We start from the raw sequence: 14,362 nt of genomic DNA on the forward strand, positions 1-14,362 counted from the left end.
TCCCTATGGTAAACATATGATGGGCCCACAAGAGAACTCCTAAAAAACCAGGGGACATGACTCATACTATTCCCAGATAGCTGAAAGGCAATTTTTGTCCTAAATAGTAGGTAATGATATGTGAGTTTATAACAAACCCTGTTAGGCCATGAATACAGACTTCAGGGTGAGCAAAGTATCAAAATAAGTGTTGGTATAGGATTCGGTCTCCTCCTGCAGGGTCAAAGAAAGTAGTGTTTAGATTTCTATCTCTTAACAGCATGGCAATTCTGGCTGCTTGGACTGAGATTGGTAATTATAGTAATATGGCTATAGTTGGAGAAGATTAAACAAATAATGGTGTTTGGTATTGGGATATGACTGCTGGTTTTGTATTAAAGACTATAGTAATAAAAGTAATAATACCAAGAATTGAGGAGACACCTGCTAAATGTAAGGAGAAAACAGTTAGGTCGACAGAGGCTCCTGCATGGGCCAGATTGCAGGCTAGAGCTGAATACACGGTTCCACTGGTACCAGAACCAGCTTCTACTATTGGTGATATGAGTAGGAGTAAGAATGATGGGGGAAGTAGTCAAAAGTTTATATGATTTATTGGGGGAAATGCTACTTCAGCTGTCCGAGTTATTAGTGGCCCAAGTCAGTTTTCAAAGCCTGCAATCATAAGGGGTACAGCTATAAAGAAAATTATTACAAGTGCAGGGACTGTTATGACTACTTTACAGATTTGGGCATCTCCAAGTAGCGGTCCAGGTCAGCATAGCTCAGCCTGGATTAATATAATTAAGGTGCTGCCTGCTACTCCAGCTCAAGCACCAAATAGTAAATATAAAATGCCGATATCTTTGTGATTTGTTGAAAATAATCAGCAGTGTATGAACAGAGGTAAAATGACTGAGTTAGCATTAGACTGTAAATCTAAAGACAGAGATTGAGCCCTCTTTCTGGCAAACCCTGTGGTGAATCAACAAATTGAATTGTAACTTCAGAGAAGCAGATTCAATTCTGCCAGTGATTTTCCTGCCTTTTTTTTTTTCTTTTCTTTTTTTCTTTCTCAAATGAAGGAGAAGTAGACTGAAGCCAGTTGACCAGAGGATTTGCCTGTTAACTAAAGTTGCCTGGGGTTAAAACTCATCAATCTCGTAAAGATTTGGCTTAAATACAGTGTTTGCTTTACATTCAATTGATGTAGAATAAAGTCTTGCAATCCTTATTTTTAGGAATTAAGTAAATTTCACTTGTTTAGGGTTTTGAAAGCTCTTGGTCTGAACTAACCTAAATTCCTAGTCCAGCACCGATAGAATGGGTGTTGTGTGTAGTAATCGTGTGGGTATTATGATTGGTAATGATAGGAAGGTTATTTCCTTGTATGTTCAAATTGTTTTGTGTTTGTGTTGTGTAATGAAGGGAATATAGTTAGTGATGTGGAGTATGTTAGCTGCAAGTAGAAATATGTGCTGAGGACTGCTATGATGGCTATTAGTGTTGGTAGAATGATGTTGTCATTTTTGTTATCTCTTGGATAATTATTCATTTGGGTAGAACCAATTATTCATTGGGTAGAACCCAAATGATGGGTAGAACCCAAATGATGGGCGATGTCCTAATGATACTATAATGTCCTAATGATACTATAATGGTGAGGAAAATGATTGTGATGGGAGGTGTTTTATCTCATGTGTGTGATAATGATACTCTTGTAGTACATGATCTGGGCATAAATAAGAAGAAGATAGTGTTGTTATGATATAAATTAGTATGTTTAGGATTGTTATAATCTGAATATACATTATAATAGCTGTTATTCATCCTATATGGGCAATTGATGAGGAGGGTGTAATATTTTCCAGGTGAGTATGGAGAAGTCTGCCTCAGCCTCCAGCTATGATTTATAATATCACTATGATTAATAGTATATTTAGGTTGATGGATGGTGACATGTGGTATAAAACTGATAGGGGTGCAATTTTGTCATGTTGATAGCATCAGGTCTGCTGTTCATGGGATGCCTTGTGTGACTTCAGGCACTCAGAAGTGAAATGGGGAAAGTCCTACGTTTGTGACAAGGGCGATTGTCATGAGGGTGGATGCTGCTGTATTAAACATTTTTGTTATTCATTGTGCTCTTTGACCAGAGTATATTAGATTAATGATAATAGCCATTATAAGTAGTATTGATGTGGTGGACTGTTTTAGGAAATATTTGTTGGATGCTTCTGTAGCTTATGGGTTCATGTTTTTTTTTATTAGAATGGGGATACCATTAACCAGTGTGAGCTTGTTATACAATTATATTTCCTGAGAAAATGGTCAGTAGAATGATGGTAAAAACAATGAGAGTTTATTAGCACAGGAAGGATATACAAAAATATTTTGGGGCTATGGGCCTGAAGCTTACTTAGAGAACTTTACTATATAGCATGTGGTGTAATGTGGTAGGTAGCGTGGAGAATGTAAAATTATTAGAAAGAATTCAATTCCAGGAATAAGAGCCTTGAAACCTCTATGATTTACTCTATCAAAGTAACTCTTTTCTCAGACATATTTCTTAAATTTGTGGTGGGTTGCCTGGTATGATGACAAGTAGTGAAAACTCTCATATACATAGGGTTAATGTTAGTGGTAAAAAAAACTTTTTATAAGAGATGTATGCGTTGATCATATCAAAATTGTAGGTAGGAGGCTCAAATTCACAGAAAGGAGATTGTTAGATGTGTTTTAATGATGACTTGGGCTGTATATAATTCTGGCACCTAGGGATTGTCGAATGCTCCTAAAAATAGATTGCTGTGGAAATGTTTATTATAGGGAAATTGACATATTCTCTAGGAGGGACGGGGTGAATGGGCCTGCTACATTTTCTACATTGAAGACATATACAGGTTTTGATGCTACTTCTGTTAAATCAAGTGGGGCTTCATTGGATTTCTGCTACTGCGGAGATAATCAAATCCGGGTAGGGGTCAGGAGAAAATTAGTCATAGGTGTTCTTGTGTAATAATTACTGTTGAAAGTGTAAATGATCCATTTATCAGTAAGACTGAGAATAGAATAACTGCTACATTACTTCATATGAGATGATTGTCTGTGCTATTGTTCCTAGAGCTCCAGTGAGTGAGTATTTTGAATGTGAAGTTCATCCAGATCTGAGGATGGAATAAATGGCTAGGTGTGATATGGCTAGTATAAATAATATGCCTACATTTATACTAATTAGTGGATAAGATATGGGAAGAGGAATTCATGTGGTGAGAGCCAGGGTTAAGGCTAGCATTGGGGTTAAGGCTAGCAAGAGAAGCCACCGCAATGAGAAGCCCGCGCACCGCAACAAAGAGTAGCCCCCGCTTGCCGCAACTAGAGAAAGCCTGCGCATAGCAACGAAGACCCAACGCAGCCAAAAACAAATTAATTAATTAATTAGTTAACTATTTTTTAAAAAAGTACTATATCCTTCTGTACAGCTTCTCTGGGAAGAACAGAGAGATGGCGTAGGAGAGTGAGAAAGACCAATATTTAGTTCACATCTCTCATGCAGGTGCTCTGCTGGCTCAGGTAGATTTATCCCCACTTTACAAAGGAGGAAATAATCTCAGAGAGGTTTAGTAATTTTCCCAAAGCCAAACAGCTATGGAGTGGCAGAACCAAGATCTGAACCAAGTCTGTTACCTTCAAAGCCTAAGTCCTCATCACAACAAAACTCAATTAATATTTACATTTATCGTATTACATTGCAACCTGGGGAGTTCTTGGCACAATCCTGAATAAGAGTGAGAAAGAAAGAAATAGCATTGTTCCTACAGTCAACCCAAATTTTTGGAGCAGCTGCTAGATGCCTGGCCCTTGTTGGGGTTCAGCAGTGATCAAGACAGGAAGAGTCCTGCTTTCATGAACCACGTAGTGGGGAGGAGAGACGGGTGCAACTTGGGTGAGGGATTTCACCTTGCTGGACCTCTGGTTTGTCATCTGGAAAATGGGATGGGTGTTCCTCATTTTCTGGGGTTGTCCAGCCCTCACACTCTCTGATTCCATAAGAAGCATTTGTTTTCCTGTTTCTTTAAAATTCATTCAGGCCGTGAGCTGTGATGAATGTTGTTAGCTGCTCCCCAAAGCACTCTATTCCCACCCTTTTCCTGTGATCAGGTCTTTCCCGAAACATGACTCACAGTCAGTCAGTCAAGTCACAGAACCTAAGGGGCACCCAGCAGAAAAATCCCAACCCTTGCTTCCCAGGAGCTCTGCGGTCTACCTGCCAGGTAAACTGAACTCACCTGGCACAAGGTGGCCATCCCTGGTTTCACATCAACATGATCTCAGGCACAAACCTCCTTGTTTTTCCATTTTGTCTCTAAGTTACTTGTTGAAGCAACTGCACAAATATGGCAAAGGCATAAAATCAGGCATCTTCTGCCCCCAGTGCCTACTAATAAATGATTTTCTGCCACTTTAATGATAAAGAAAGAACATTTCAACATTCTGCTACCCTTATTATTTGTCATTTTTGTTGATATTTCTATTGAATACATCTTTCAATATTTTAACAATGGAACATTTATTTAGGTTGTTCCAGACCCAGCCTTTAGTGGTAAAGGTTTTGTTGTTATATTTCTATTATGTTTCCTTTAAAAAATCATTATCCTATTTAAATGGATTAAGTCAATTCTATAGGCATTTATCTTATGATATTGATGAAATTGATACATAGAGGGCAGTAGTACAAGTTGATTGGACTTGAGAACCTCTATTAGCACAGTTAAGTATAAATATTGTCTATATGTAAACCAAAGTACATGACGAGTGAGATTCTCTGACTTTTTTTCACTGTCTGCCCCTCAAGCCTGTGAGAAATGGAATATTTCTTGCCCTATCAGTAAACAAAGGATGTCACAGTCTTCAGCACTTGCAGCCCTCCGATGTGAGCCGGCGGGCCCTGAGGCACTCAGGATATGCAAATACAGAATGCAGGCCCCAGAGAGCTGAGGTGCATATCAAAGGAAGGATTTCTGTGAGCCCAGGCAAAGAAAAGCGCTGCATTCCTCACCTTGGGAGAGCTGGTTTTCCTTAGTTAACAATCACCTTTGGATGTTCCCCATTACCTGAGCCAGTCCCCTGCCGTGTCCCCTCCCCCCAGTACTTTAGCTCAGGGAGGAAGGAGCGCAGAGGGACTTGGCTGAATAAGGGGCCTGCGCGCCTCGGGAGGAGTTTTCAGCCGCTTTCCCCGCAGTCGGGAGGAGGGGCGCTGACGCCGCAGCCGGACCCTGCGCCTCCCTTGCCCCGTTTCCCCTCAGGACGCTCAGGCCGACCCCCTCCCCACGCCCACCAGGCCTCGCGAGCCAGGCCGAGGGCAGGGGCGAGAGGAGGGACGGAAGTACCCGGGGACCAGACGCTGGAGGCCGCTCTTTCTGCACAGCAGCGGCGGGTGGCAGCGAACCCCTGCCCCTCAGAAGCTGGTCTTGTGCTGCCGCCCGGGCACCGGACCAGGCGGAGGGTCGGCGCCCACTTACCCGGCCCGCCGTCCCCGCGACTGTCACGGCTTCGGCCGCCGGGGCGCCTCCAGAGCCGGCAGCCTCAGTGAGGTCGCCCTCCCCTCGGGCTCCGGGGCAGTTCCGTGAAGGCGGAGGGAAGAGACCCCGCCCGAGCGGGGAGTTCCAGCTCTGAGGAAACGCGGGCTCTTTTCAGCGCGCAGTGGGTGGGACCGCTCTGCCCCGAGGCCTTCCGGGAGGGAGCGGGGCGGCGGGGGAGGGAGCCGCCAGGAGCGCAGGGCCCCGTCGGGGGTCCTGGAGGGGCGGCCCGGCCTGGGGGCCACGCCCACTGTGGCCGCAGCCCAGGTCTTTTTCCTGGAATCCTACAGGAAAAAGTTAGAAAGATACACAGTCTATAGTAAATATTCACAAATGATTGTTGCTGCTGTGCTCACTATTCTATTAAAGGTGTAAAATCCATAAAACACTTTAAGTTCAAAATTAAATATGAATTTTTACCTTTCTAATTATGTCTCTGATATTCACAGTTGTGGTTAATGAATCAGAGACTGTGGCATCACTAGTTAAAAATGAGCTTGTTAAAAAAATAGAACTCAGGCCCACCGGACCTACTGAATCACAATCTGCACTTTTACAATCTCCCCAGTGTACTTGTGTACCCATGAAGAGTTGAAAGGTCCATTTCTACCTCGACATGTCTTTTCTGTATGAGAAATACACATTTTATCCAGTTTGATATAAAGAAAACACTCAAAAATGCATATGCCTGTGTTGAAACCATCATTTTATCATTTCTTTTCCAGACAAGTATAGTCTCCATACTGGTTTTGTGGATCACATGCCATACTCTTTTCTTGTAGTTAGAAATAAGGTAGAGAAAGTTACTTTGTAAAAAAAAAAAAAATATATATATATGTGTGTGTGTGTGTGTGTGTGTGTGTGTGTGTGTGGATAATTGAAGACACTCTTCTAAATGAAAGGCGGTTCTCTTAACTTGCTGTTTTCTTCTTGGGTCACATTATGAACTCTTCCCGTGGCCACATGGCGTGTGTACTTTTAATTTCAGGGACTGCTGACATTCCAGGATGTGGCCATAGATTTCTCTCAAGAGGAGTGAGAATGCCTGGACCAAGATCAATGGGAATTGTACAGGGATGTGATGTTAGAGAAGTATAGGAACCTGCTCTCCTTGGGTGAGGATACCTTCCTTCCAGAATTCCTTATCCAACCACAGGGTTTGGAGTCCTTCATTTGTAGAATGTCTCCTGAAATCGTCTGCTTCCTACAATAGGGTTTCAGATTGCAACGTTTCAGGAAAGATTGGGAGTTTGTGGGTATAATTTTTCTTATTCTTTTAAAATTGCAGCCTCCCTTTTCATATACTTTCTAACTGCTTGGGATGTGTCTATATGAACTGTGTACTATATGCTTCTGTTATAGTCCTTACAATATTTTATTGTCTTATTTTCTGTTAACCATTTTCCATGGATTCTTTGGGCTTAAGGTATATTAAAAGGGAGACTGCGATTCTGGGACTTCCCTGGTGATGCAGTGATTAAGAATTCGCCTGCCAATGCAGGGGACCCGGTTCGATCCCCGGTCCGGGAAGATCTCACGTGCCACGGAACAACTAAGCCAGTGGGCCACAACTACTGAGTCTGCACGCCACAACTACTGAAGCCGGTGTGTCTTGAGCCCGTGCGCCATTTATTTTTTGGAGAATAAAACCACTTCTGAGTGATTACAATTTAGGCCAGCTAGTCAAAATGCTTTATCACCTGTTCTTCTAAAACACTGATCAATGGAACAAGTTTTACTAGGGATAACAGTGTAATTGTATTCTGGAGTTCATATGGGCAATATGGTTTATGACCTTGATGCTGGATCACGACATTTCAATGGTATAACTGCTATTAATTGTCTGTTTGTTCAACGATTAAAGTCTCACGTGATCTGAGTTCAGACTGGAGTCATCCTGGTTGGTTTCTGTCTATTGCAGATTTCTTCCAGTATGAAAGAAAGGACAAGAGCAATAGGGCTTACTTTACAAAATGTCTTCAAAGTAAATGATGATATAATCTACATTCAATTAATTTATACATACCCTACTGTAGAACAGGGTTCGTTACGGTGGCAGAGCCCGGTAATTATGTAAAACTGAAACTTTTTCTGCACTGGTTCAAGTCCTCTTCCTAAGAATATGTTTATAATCAACATTCTTTCACAAATTACCCAATTTAATTCACCATAGCCTTCCTCATATTAACTAAATGGAAAATCCTAGGCTATATACAAATCCAGAAAGGGCCAAAAATCATCAGCCCCCATGGATTATTACAACCCATTGCTGAGGCATTCAAATTACTTATTAAAGAACCACTATGTCCATCAACATCATCAATTTATATATTATTGCCCCAATGCTAGCCTTAACCCTGGCTCTCACAACATGAATTCCTCTTCCCATATCTTATCCACTAATTAGTATAAATGTAGGCATATTATTTATATTAGCCATATCACACCTAGCCATTTATTCCATCCTCAGATCTGGATGAACTTCACATTCAAAATACTCACTCACTGGAGCTCTAGGAACAATAGCACTGACAATCATCTCATATGAAGTAATGTAGCAGTTATTCTATTCTCAGTCTTCCTGATAAATGGATCATTTACACTTTCAACAGTAATTATTACACAAGAACACCTATGAGTAATTTTCTCCTGACCCCTACCCGGAATTTGATTATCTCCGCAGTAGCAGAAATCCAATGAAGCCCCACTTGATTTAACAGAAGTAGCATCAAAACCTGTATAAGTCCTCAATGTAGAAAATGCAGCAGGCCCATTCACCCCGTCCCTCCTATAGAATATGTCAATTTCCCTATAATAAACATTTCCACAGCAATCTGTTTTTAGGAGCATTCGACAATCCCTAGGTGCCAGAATTATAGATTCTTTCATCTTGTAAATATAGTTTTTTTATTTAAATAATTTTTATAGTTTTACTACCTTTAAACAAAATGTACTCCATTGCTGTGGAATATTCCTTCATAGAAGCGTGCATGGTTCCTTTCTGCATCCACCTGTGATGGCCTTCAGGTTCTATCAGGTTTGGCTCCTGTGGCTGCGAGTCCATATCCGTGTGTCCTGGTGCAGGGCTGGTGGGTTTGTGTTCAACTGGGAGGAGCACTGTGGGTCTCTGTGCAGGGACTTCGCTATCTGAGGCCCGATAGTTTCTGAAGTGGTTGCATCCCCCCGTTGCCTACCAGGCTTTCCATTGCTCCACATCCTGCTGATATTTGATACTATGTCTTTCATGTCTGCCATTCTGGTAGGTGTATGCACGGTATTTTTCTTATGGCTTTAATCCCTCTGTTGTTAGTGAAGTTGTGCATCTTGTGGTATTCATGGACTATTTCCTGTTGTTTTTTAAAAAGTTTTAAAAATTGTGGTCAGGTATACATAACATAAAATTTACTATCTTAACCATTTTTAAGTGCACATTTCAGGGTCAAGAAGTAATTCACACTGTTGTGCAAACCTGACCACAATCATCCTCCAGAACTTTTTCATCCTGCAAAATTGAAACAGTCCCCATTAAACACTCACTCCCCATTGTCCCTCCCTCAGCCCCTGGCACTCAACATCCTACTTTATGTCTCTATGTTTCCGACTGCTCTAGGTGCCTTGTATGAGTGGATCAAGCACTGTTTGTTTTTTTTGTGTGTGTGTGTGTGTGTGTGTGTCTAGCTTACATCACTGAGCATAATGCCCTCAAGGTTCATCCCTGCTGCAGCCTGTGTCAGAATTGCCTTCCTTTTTAGGCTGAATAGCCTCCCCTTGTATTGATGGACCGTGTTTTTCTTCTCCATTCATCCATTAGTGGACACATGTAATATCTACATTCATTTCTACTGTCATAATATTTGTGGAATAACATCAGAAAGTCCTATGAATCAAAAGTCATTTGCCAGTAACTTTTTTCTTAAACTTTTTGTTGTGGAAAACATCAAGGCTAAGAAAAGGGAAAAATACATGTCAGCTTCACTTGTGTTCAGGAGTTAATGCTTTACGGATTCACTTTATTCCCTGTGTGTGTGCTATGCCTGTGCATGTGCCTGTTTGCATACATATGATGTGCATAGGTATGTGCACTTGCACACATTAGTGTGTGCATGGGCATATGCGTGCATGTGTGTTCACATGCTAGTGTGTGAATATATTTGTGCTGTGCACGTGCATATGTTTTTGTGTGTGCTGTGCCTGCCTGTGCACACACCTGTGTGTTTGCGGGAAGCACTTGCAAGTTGCCTGCAGACTGAATTGTGCCCCAGATATATCCGCACGCAGCTGCTCTAACAATCCAGCGTAGCCACGTAAAGGTCACAGATCTCAGGGATTTAAATGGTTGGAGCAGGATATCCTGACACAGAGTTTGTCTTCCAATGACTGTCACTGTCTCAGTAACATCCTTCACACCTTCTTTAAGCCCCATTCAGGGTCCAGTTTAGACTCCCATTACATTCAGTCACCTGTCCCAGGTCCCCTAAAGCAACAATGTCACCGTTGGAGAGCCCGGCCAAGGCTGGGGTTGCCCCTCCTGTTGGCCTGGCCTCCAGGCCCTGCCCTTGGCTCCTGTTTTCTCATATCTCAGCCAGGCCCCGACTTGGATGGGGCCGCCACCTCTTTCCTCACAGGGTCCCATCGCCCAGTCAAGGGGGTTCATTCTCCCCAAACACAGCATCAGGAGTCGGGGGGTGACAGCCCCCAATGGGTCTCCTTCATGTGAGACCCTGTGCTGTTGAAAGAGCAGGCACCCTCCCTCGGGGGTGGGGGACTGGGGGGCGACATGCGGCCCACGATGGGCAGGAGGGTCTCCGGGTGGGGCGAGCCAGTGTGCAAGGAGTTCCGCGGTGGGTTCTCCTCTCCAACGGCTTCTGTGCCCCTACCTCTCCCCGTGCCTCCCCTCGAAGACAGCGCGGTGCCCGGGACGGGAACCATGGGACACGTCAGCCACCGCCCCCTCTACGCACACACACACACACACACACACACACACACACGCACACGCACACGCACACGCACACGCTGCAGGGAAGCAGGACCTGAGTGCAGGGCTCTCAGCGGCCCTGAGCGCCCCGCCCGGAATCGGCCTGCCGAATGGACAGACCGGATCTCCCGGCCCGGACCATGCAGGACTCTCCTGCCTGGGCTTCCAGTGTGGCCGCCTCCTTCTGGAAGCCTGGGAGGCTGGAACCAGGCCACTTCTTGTCTGTCCTGGCAGCAGACTGGGCTGCACTCTAAGAAGTCCGTGGCTCGCCCGTGGATCCTGACCATCAGGCGGCCAGAGAAATTGGGAACATTTCTGTTTTGCCTGTTGAAATGTTTAATGACAAAGATTTTGTTCAGTTTCCTGATGTGGGTGTCCAAAGATGAGAGACCCATGTCTGTGATCTGTACCTCCTATGAGATCACCCCTAAGCTAGTTTAAACATGATCAAGTTCTGTCTACATGGTAGATTTAGACCTCTGCATGTCCTGTCTACTGATTATGTTTAGAGCTAACCATGTGTTGTCTATAATAAGAAGATTTAGACCTGACCATGTTCTGTGTACGCTAGGACTATGGGGACCTGGGTAGAGACCCGGCCTGGCCTCAGAACTGGGAAGCTCCGTGCCTGCATCTGAATGTCAGTGCTTAGATGTCTGGGGTCTGGAGCTGAGCTGGGCTTGTCTACGTAACAGCCTCTCTTCTGAGTGTGGTGACCTGGTCCTCCCAAGGGTCAGTGCTATGGGCGGGGCCTTAGTCTTAATCCCTGCAAGGTTCACCTTCCCTGGGGCTCATGGAGAATCCTCAGGAGGACTACCTGGCAATAATTCCAATTTACCAGCACGTGCATGGTGCATAGGGAAGCAGGTTTAGCTGGTCAATTGATTGCAGGGCACGCAGATCGGGCAAAAGGCCGATGGGTGACAGCTGAGGCTGCTGCTGAGCTCTCCCTCCAGTCTACCGTCCCTACTCAGCAGAGTCCAGAGCTGCCCCTCGGCTTTCAGCCCTGCTGTCCTGTCAGTTTTCTCAACATGTAAGTGAGACGAGAAAGGACTGAGCATGCCAGCACCAGGGTCGTGTGTTCAACTCTAGTATGAAAGCTTTAAAAACAGTTAAAATCACACAGAACCAAAGTGAGAAGAGGAGGACTCCTCTGGGACAAGTGTGGGGAAAGGAGACCCACCTGACGCTTTTTCCCATCCCGGGAGGTCCCAGGGACCCAGCTTGTTTCCACATTGGGGGAGCCCCCTGCAGAGCCATGGTGTCCTGACCAAGGGGACGTGTGACCCCAGGTGCAGGGTCTGGGGAGGTGAGGTCACCTTGGGACTGTGGACATGTGACCCAGGTGGAGGGGTCTGGGGAGGTGGGTCACCCTGGTGAGTGTGGATGTGTGGCCCCAGGTATAGGGTGCGGGGACTGTGTGGGTCTCACCATACCTGCATGGGTCAGGATCACATGTATGGGGAGACCGCATATGCGCTCTTTGCCTGCAGTGTGTCCTGTCCCCTTTGAGATTTCCAACCTCTGCATTAAGGGTGTTGTCCTGATTAACCTGTGGTTCCTTTTCTTCTCTTAATCTTGTCACAATCATATGAGGTCAGGCATGTTTGAGTGGGTTGCTGCTCTGTGTTCCGGTGAGTGACAACACTTGGTGGTATCATATTAATACTATAGCATATCCTATGTCTAATCTATGGGGGTCACCACTGCCTGGGTCCCCCTGGACAGAGGTCAGGTGAGCACAGACTAGCCCCCCCCCCAAGAATGGTCTCCCACGTGCTCTGTGAGGGTACCGTGATGGCCCCTAAGGTAGGGGACTGTGTCTGGGCCTCCGACATTTGTGATGAAGGGGAGTCGAAATGGAATCTCAGTTAACAAGACATTATTTTAAGAATTTATTTTAAGTGAAATAAAACACACGTCACATACCCTTTACCATCATCACCATTTTAAGTGCACGTTTCTGAGGCATCAGATATATTCACTTTCTCGTGGAGCCATCACCACCATCCCTAGAACTTTTCATCTTGCAAAACCAAAATTCCACAACCATGAAAGTCTCATTCCCCATTCCCTCCCACTGCCCCTGGCACCGATATCCACTTCAGTCCCTGAGTTGTCGACTCCAGGGCACCCACTGGAGTGGAATCCTGCAGTGTTTGCTGACGGGTCATTTTGGAAGAGCTGACTTTCAGTCTGAAGCTCTGCCTGTTTGCATCTGAAGAATCTGCATTTAAGGAGAGGGTGTATGAGGAAGGGGGTGTATGCGGGACAAAGGTGTCCGGGGTGCAGGTGAGCCAGGACCTGACCAGCTGCCTTTTGGGTCCTCTGGTCCCATCTCTTGGTCTGTGCCTCATCTGCATCATCACTGTCCCCGCTGGCACCGCTGGGGTGTTGTTGTCTGAGTGAGATTCCCCTGGTGCCCCTGCTCTCCTCCCCTCCTCCTGCTGGTTGGGGAGGGAACTGCTTGCTGTGTGGTCTCTACTCCTGAGGCATGAAGGACCCTGTAGCATGGACCTGCAGAGTGTGGGGTGTGGTCCCAAGAGCATGGGGCCCACATAGGACACGACATCGGGGCGTGACAAGTGCTAGGGCTGCCTCATCACTGACAGGGAATGTTGCCCAGATCCTGCTCGAGAGGGCGTGGTGGGTGGCCTGGGACCCTAGAGGCCCCATTCCTATACTGGAGCTTGGAGAGTGCATCCCCATGGGCTCCAGATTCACCCCATATCTCAGCCATATCCCTCTGTCCTGTCTTTGAACTCAGGAAAACGAGCTCTCTTGTCCACAACATAGGCCTGGTCCTGCTGATATTAGGATTCTTTAAGTTAGGCGTCCTGGGATAGCAGCTCTATTTAGGCCTGAGAAGGAACAACTCCGGAGTGTACAACAATTTCAGATGAAACTAATATTCAATGACTATCCCTAACTACTCGGTTGTTGACTTCTATTAGTCATTATTCTCCTGGTTTTAGCTCTGATGTGGGGATTACAGAGGAGTCAACATTTAAATCTTCATAATCTGTGTATTTGTAGCTTCAGTATCATTACTGACCCATAGTTTTTTTTATGGTTTGGGAAGAGTTATTGATTTCATGTATCATGTAAAGGATTCACAATGATGATAGGGCCATTAAGATTACAATAATAGCTAGTAAATTGTTCACATTTTCTCTACCTGTGCATCTATTGTATGCATATGTGTTTAGATGTCAATATTAGTGAAATGATATAGAGGACTAGAGAACTTATTTTAAAAATCACTATTAATGTGTGATGAAGAAAATGTAAAAGTTCTTCCATAATCGGTGATGTTGTATCTTGAGAGCCTAGATGAAATTGATATGCCTTAGTGATATACAGGATTTTAGCCTATCATTTAACTTTGACAAAGCTACATCACTTTTTATTTTTATCTCATTTATTGAGGAAGACATAATTGTTATGGTGTTGGCTTGAAACTGGTTGAAAAGGACTTGAGTCCTTCCTTATTTTACGTTTACATAGGTAGGATCTTGAAACATAGGATATGGTGGAGGACATCCGTGTAACCATTCTAGGTTAGGAGTAGCAATTTCCACTGCTAAGACTTCTTGTTTAGACACAAATGCTTTTCAAAGTATGAAGATTATTAGCATTACTGCTGCTACTGAGATGAATGAGCCTAAAGACAAAATATTTCATGGTGTGCGTCCCTCAGGGTACTCAGACTAACGTAGTGACATCCCTGAGAGGCCACGAAAGTGCTGCAGGAAGTCATATTTACTACTACAAATATACTTGTGAAGTGAATTTTTGCTCATGCTGAGTTAACTGTATAACCTGA

Source organism: Eschrichtius robustus, chromosome 1 (genome assembly GCF_028021215.1).
Source record: "Eschrichtius robustus isolate mEscRob2 chromosome 1, mEscRob2.pri, whole genome shotgun sequence".
NCBI classification, from domain to species: domain Eukaryota; kingdom Metazoa; phylum Chordata; class Mammalia; order Artiodactyla; family Eschrichtiidae; genus Eschrichtius; species Eschrichtius robustus.